Genomic DNA, 5630 nt, shown 5'->3' on the forward strand with positions numbered 1-5630 from the left:
TGCATAATGACAAAGCATATTCTCTTCAAGTCTATTTTATTTTGTTTCACGCTCGTAACTACGTGATTGTGTATTGGCGATGTCAAAATTTGTATGACTTCCAACTCAACTCTACTGTACATTATTCAGTTTAAGAAATTGCTACTGCCGACTATATGCACTTCCAACTGAGTTGAAATTTATGTTAAGGCCAGACCACATTTGAAAAAAAAATTGATTTTAGGTTTAAAAATTGGTCCATTAGTAACTTATGAGTGATTTCTGCTTAAAAAGAAACTGCAACTTTTTGAAAGACGAAATAATCTTCCTCTTACAAATGAAAAGTTGAATTTATAAGCAATAAAACCGTTACTTAATGCAGAACACTCCAGCGTATTGTGGCCAATGTTAATATTACAAACTGGTTTTTCGACTCTTCTCTACTTATGTTTCTGTTACAATACATTTAGCATGCTACAGATAAATATTTCAGTGGTTTCATCACAGAATTAATGGAGGTAAACACATGCCAATTTGTTAATTGCCATTTGTGGCAATAATGGCCACTGTCCAGCAATAATTACATAGTCTGGCTTTAATATCTTGTTTATCAACCCCATGTAAGCCACCTTATATGGATATGCTTCACATCTCTTGTGTGCAACACAGTCATTATAAGCCCAAACCTTCCTTACATGTACATGTAGAGTCAAACTGTGTGTTTCTTCACTGCCAGAGCAGAACAGAGCGGCCAAGTTAAACTTATGTAAAAGATATTTTAACAAGACACTGTTTTTACACAGCAACAAATCACAAACACTAATGAAACCCAGGAAACATGTCACTTTATTAAATCCAATGCCAACACTTTAGTATGTGTGCATTTGTGTGAGTGAATGAGCTCTGAAGTCATGATAAAAAGTAAGATTAAGAGCTAGGAGCTTTCTCCTCAACACCAGAATGTATTTCTTGCCTATGGCAGCCCAAATTGTTTGAGGAGATCGCGATCTTTCTTGGCACCATTTCTACAATCTGTCCGTCGAGGGTCCTCAGCAAAGAGGCCCACAGAACTTGTTAATGCCATGATAACCTCTAACTCTGGATGTGATCTGAGACCTCCTGTGGATACCTATGCATTCAAGTGTGAGACCAAACAATGCTCATTGGAAGTGGCGCTGACAGCATCCTGCTGCGCTGCCTGTGCATTTATCCAAAGGGGACGGAGATTTGCATTTGAAGGTTCCGGTGTTCTCATTCTTCTAAGTCATACTCAATAAGTTGACTTAGTTTTTGCAGTATTGTCAGTGCCACGAGTAATTTGTTGGATTTATTTGAATTTTCCTTATTGCATGTATTATAGGGCAGGAAAAATTCGAGTATGAGTAAAATGCAGAAACTGAATCAATGAAGCACACACACACAACGTACATTAAACATACTACACAGTAATAAAGAATGCCCGAGAGGCACTCTTCAGGAAATTATGAGATCTAATCATGAGAACAAAATCCCTAAAAAGCATGTCATCCTTATCCTTCCCGGAGAACATTTTGGTTTTAGTTTCATCGGTCTCGTCCAAGTGTCTGAGCCGCTGCCAACCCAGCGCGATATGGAACACGTGATGTTTTCCCTTGGCAGTACGCTCTTATGATAAACTTTGGCTGTCTTTGATTAAACTTGTTTTATCCCACTGAATCAATGCTATTGGCAAGGGGTCATCCTTCTTGCTTTTATTTGGGCCTTGTAGCCATCTTTGTTCCACATGTCTAATTTATTTTCATAGGCTGCTAAATCACAATACTGTGGGAGAAAGTTCAGGGTTTTGTTTTGTTAAAACAGAAAGCTTATCTCGGGCTGATTTTGAGATTTTCACTGAAAACAAATGAAACAGAACTTTTATGAGTTGCTTAATATGGATTTGCTGTAAGATTTCAAATCACATAGCTTAATTCATGCCAGGAAATCCTAATGTAATTGTGTTACAACAATAATAAAGAATTTATTTTACACTCATTCTGCGAATTCAGCCTTTATAAGACTTGTTGGAGTCATAGTTTCCTGGAGATAAGAAGATTCAGCGACAACCCTGCATTGGTGGATACATCTTTGTAGAAAACAAATCACAAAATCACACTGGAATTTGAACAAGCAGAATGGAGTTTGTTTTGGTGCCGTATCATTTGTTTTATTTATTTTGCTAAGTTTTTCCGATTTTTGTCTAAAATGCCTGAGGTGCTTTTGCCGATAAAATCACCTCATAAAACCACATGAACAGTCTTTGTTCTTTTGTTGGGTTCATTTGAGTATTTTGAGTTTTATGGGAGAAGACATTCATTCTCAATGATCTGAAGTTAAATAAGTATTTAAATCTACTATATTCTACTTTTCTTAAACTTTTAGTCTGTATTCTTGTTTCACTAAATGTTTTTAGACTTTCATCTAAAGTCTGTTAGCAGAAATGGATTTATAGAGGTTTTAATTAATGTATAATCACCTGTAAAAAATAATCAAACACACAGTAGTGCTTTGAGGTAAATAATAGCAAAAGTTTGCTAACATACTCACAATGATGGGTGAAGCTGATGGGAATGTCTAAAACCAAAGTATTGATCAAATTAAAATGTTGACCTGATAATGGCATGAGATGAATATTCAAAGCACCACTGAAGTTATTACAATTCACCTGTGGGGAGCAGGACTGTCTGTACTAAATTACATGGTAATTAATCCAATATTTAATGATATTGCCACCACCAGAGCCACACTGCTAACATGGCTAAAAAACAAACTGTAATATGCAAATAGCCGAATGTTCAGGTTTGAACTTTGAACTTGAACTCTCGGTCAGTAATCTGGAGGGTTGGAGCCAGTCCCAGCTGACATTGGGCGGCAGCCACTCACAGGGATGTCACATAGAGACAGACACACATTAAATTTAGAGTGCAATTAACCAATGGGCTACATGAGAGGAAACTGACGCACCTGGAGGAAACCCAACGTGGACGACATGCAAACTCCACCACTGGCAGGTTTTAACTCAGAACCTTCTCGCTGGTTCTACTAACCACAGCACCACCGCCACCCAAGCAATGCAAAATATAACTGTAACAGCACTGTATTATTTAGGTTCTCTCTGCATTCAAATTTAGGAACATCCTCACCAAAAAATAATGGTTGGAGAGCTAACCGTTTCCATTGCCCCCAAAAAAAAAATCCTCATCTTTCGGGACACACTTTCGGGTCTGTGTACCGAAAGCTGAATGAGTACCAAATCTTGAACCAAGACAAGATGACCACTGTCAGTGCTCTCTGAAAAAGAAGGGATTTTTTTTTCTCTTCACTTCTGGTTGACTGAATAATTTCCTCCCTGGGATCCACCTCACTGAGATGAAATGCATGTAGAGAGTGGAGTTAGAAAGGGGGGAGCAGGAGGGAGAGGAAGGAGAGACTGGAATGCCTGGGGTGCATTTTTTCCCCCAAATGAAAAGCAGGTGACTGTTCATTGTAAGACCATTTGGTTAGTGGGAAGCGGGGAGCGGAAGAAAAGGGAGGAAGGAAAGGTTGGAGGAAAAAAAAGAAGAAAAGAAACCTCGATTCTTTCTGGTATTTAGCTGTGAATTGTTGCCTCTTGCACTTGTCCTGTAGTAGCCTGCTTACAATTAAGGGATTCCCAGACGCTTCCGCCTTCAACTGTTGAATGTATTGCAACATGTCATTCAGGATAAGTCGGCTAAAAACCTTAATTGGAACCAGGCTTTTACTCTCCATTTGTCCTTTAGGAGCTGATCAAGAAGTCACTGCACAACTGCTGGGTGACTTCTTTGGGAATATTCGGAGCGGGGAGTATTTTTCTGTCTGAAGTTGTGTAATAGTCATGACAAATTGAGGGTGAATGCAAGGTATTTAAACCAGGGAATAATACAGATGCAAACAATGTTTAGACTTGCACAGATTAAAGCTAATTGGCATCAAATGTGTTTGAATCAAAAGGGTAAACAGAAATATGGGGATCAGCAGAAAATACTAGTGTAGGCGTTTTGTGTTTGTTGAATGAACAAAGCCGCCGATGAATCCTTCTTTTGTTGTTTAAGCTTGTGTTCCTTAGCAAATGACTCATAGAGTTTAATTCACATGCATTTCACTCACGGGTGGTAGTGAGGTAAAAGGTTCCTCATGTGATTTTGTAGCCGTGGTGTGTGTATTACTTTTGTGTTGCTATATTGTGTGTACATCTACACTGTAGCCAGAATGATTTACTGGAGTGACATTTAATCTTTTACTGAATGTGCAGTGTGAAACATAAGCATGGTAAAATTCATAGTAACATTTAATAACACATAAAAAGCTATCACTTTCTGATTTTATTAGTTATAAAAAGGGAACAATACCTGTGTTGCCATTTGATTTTGACATCTAGTTTGTCATATTTGCTAGGAACCTCTATCTCCCATCTGCTCTTCCTATCTGCTTGGGTATCATATAATAAGATATGTGGCATAAGCAAAATTGGCACTACACCAGTTTTACCCACAATTCAATTTACTTGTCAGCAGTGTACACTGGGAAAACACTGTCTTCTGCGGTCATTGAGGTTATCTCTGATAGGGCAGAGAACTTTCTTTTAACAGAAACACACATTACAAAAGGGTGTGTAGTTTGAAAGAAGTGGACATTTAGGAGGCATGGGGATCCAATAAAGACACTATTGCGTTGCATTATGGGAATTGTTTGATCATTACAAATTTCCTATTACTTTTACAGTTTACAGTTTAGGAGAGCTCCAGAAGTCTCTCAAGAGTAGATCCCAGAGGACTGCAGTACAGAACCAGCACCTGAGACACGGGTTAGAATGGCTGTAAAATATCATTGACATTTTTCCATTCATTTTATTTGTGATAGAAACAACAAGAATAAAACTGGGAATGAGTTTCCATTTTTGTATTTTCAGACTACTTGCATCTTGTATTATATCTTCAGTCTCTGATGTACAAATCAGCAGCAGATTTTTTCTCCGTCTCCAGTCCGGTTTTTGTTTCCATTTCAGCCAATTTTCTATATTGTATCAATATGTACACTCCTGAACAAAATCTTAAGACCGGGAGAAGAATTACAAGTATTTCGTATAACTTTTGATCAGCTAATGAACAGCCTGTTTGAGTTTAAATGCAGTTTTCAATAAATTGCCTACTCTATTTTTTTGTCTATTGCTCCTGTTTCTTCTTTCTGCATTTTGAAGCTCTACTTACAAACTTGTTACGTTGCAGAATGGGAATACTTGTAATTTTTCCCCCGGTCTTAAGATATTGTGTGTTTGAGTGCCTATTTTGTTGTATTGTCAATGTTAAACATTTCTTAATGATTAAAATCACGTCACTGAGTTTGTTTTAAGGAATGAACGATATGGCAGATGTGGAGTTGCTTGATATTCTTTTTCATTCTTTCATTGGCTATTGGGAGGCTTTCTATGTGTAATTCCCATCATTATCAAGATCTAAATAGTTTGTACAGACAACAAATAGACTTTGCAAGCTGGAGTATTTCAACACTAAATGCAAAGTAGCAAGTTGTCAGCATTTTACTAGTTTTAATCCAAAACAGCCTTTCTCCCTCTGCATCCCCTTCTCTGGTAACCTTCCTGTCTCCAGCTAGCA

General features: G+C 37.7%; 1 protein-coding gene across 10 annotated transcripts in view; it reads left to right on the plus strand.

Moving 5' to 3' along the window:
* tns1b (tensin 1b) overlaps nt 1–5630 on the plus strand; it is a 158518-nt gene that overhangs the window by 34254 nt on the left and 118634 nt on the right. The gene's annotated exons all lie outside the window — the stretch shown is intronic.

The sequence above is a fragment of the Morone saxatilis genome, unplaced genomic scaffold (genome assembly GCF_004916995.1).
Source record: "Morone saxatilis isolate NCDOM2014 unplaced genomic scaffold, NCSU_SB_2.0 Contig5, whole genome shotgun sequence".
In the NCBI taxonomy this organism is placed as follows: domain Eukaryota; kingdom Metazoa; phylum Chordata; class Actinopteri; family Moronidae; genus Morone; species Morone saxatilis.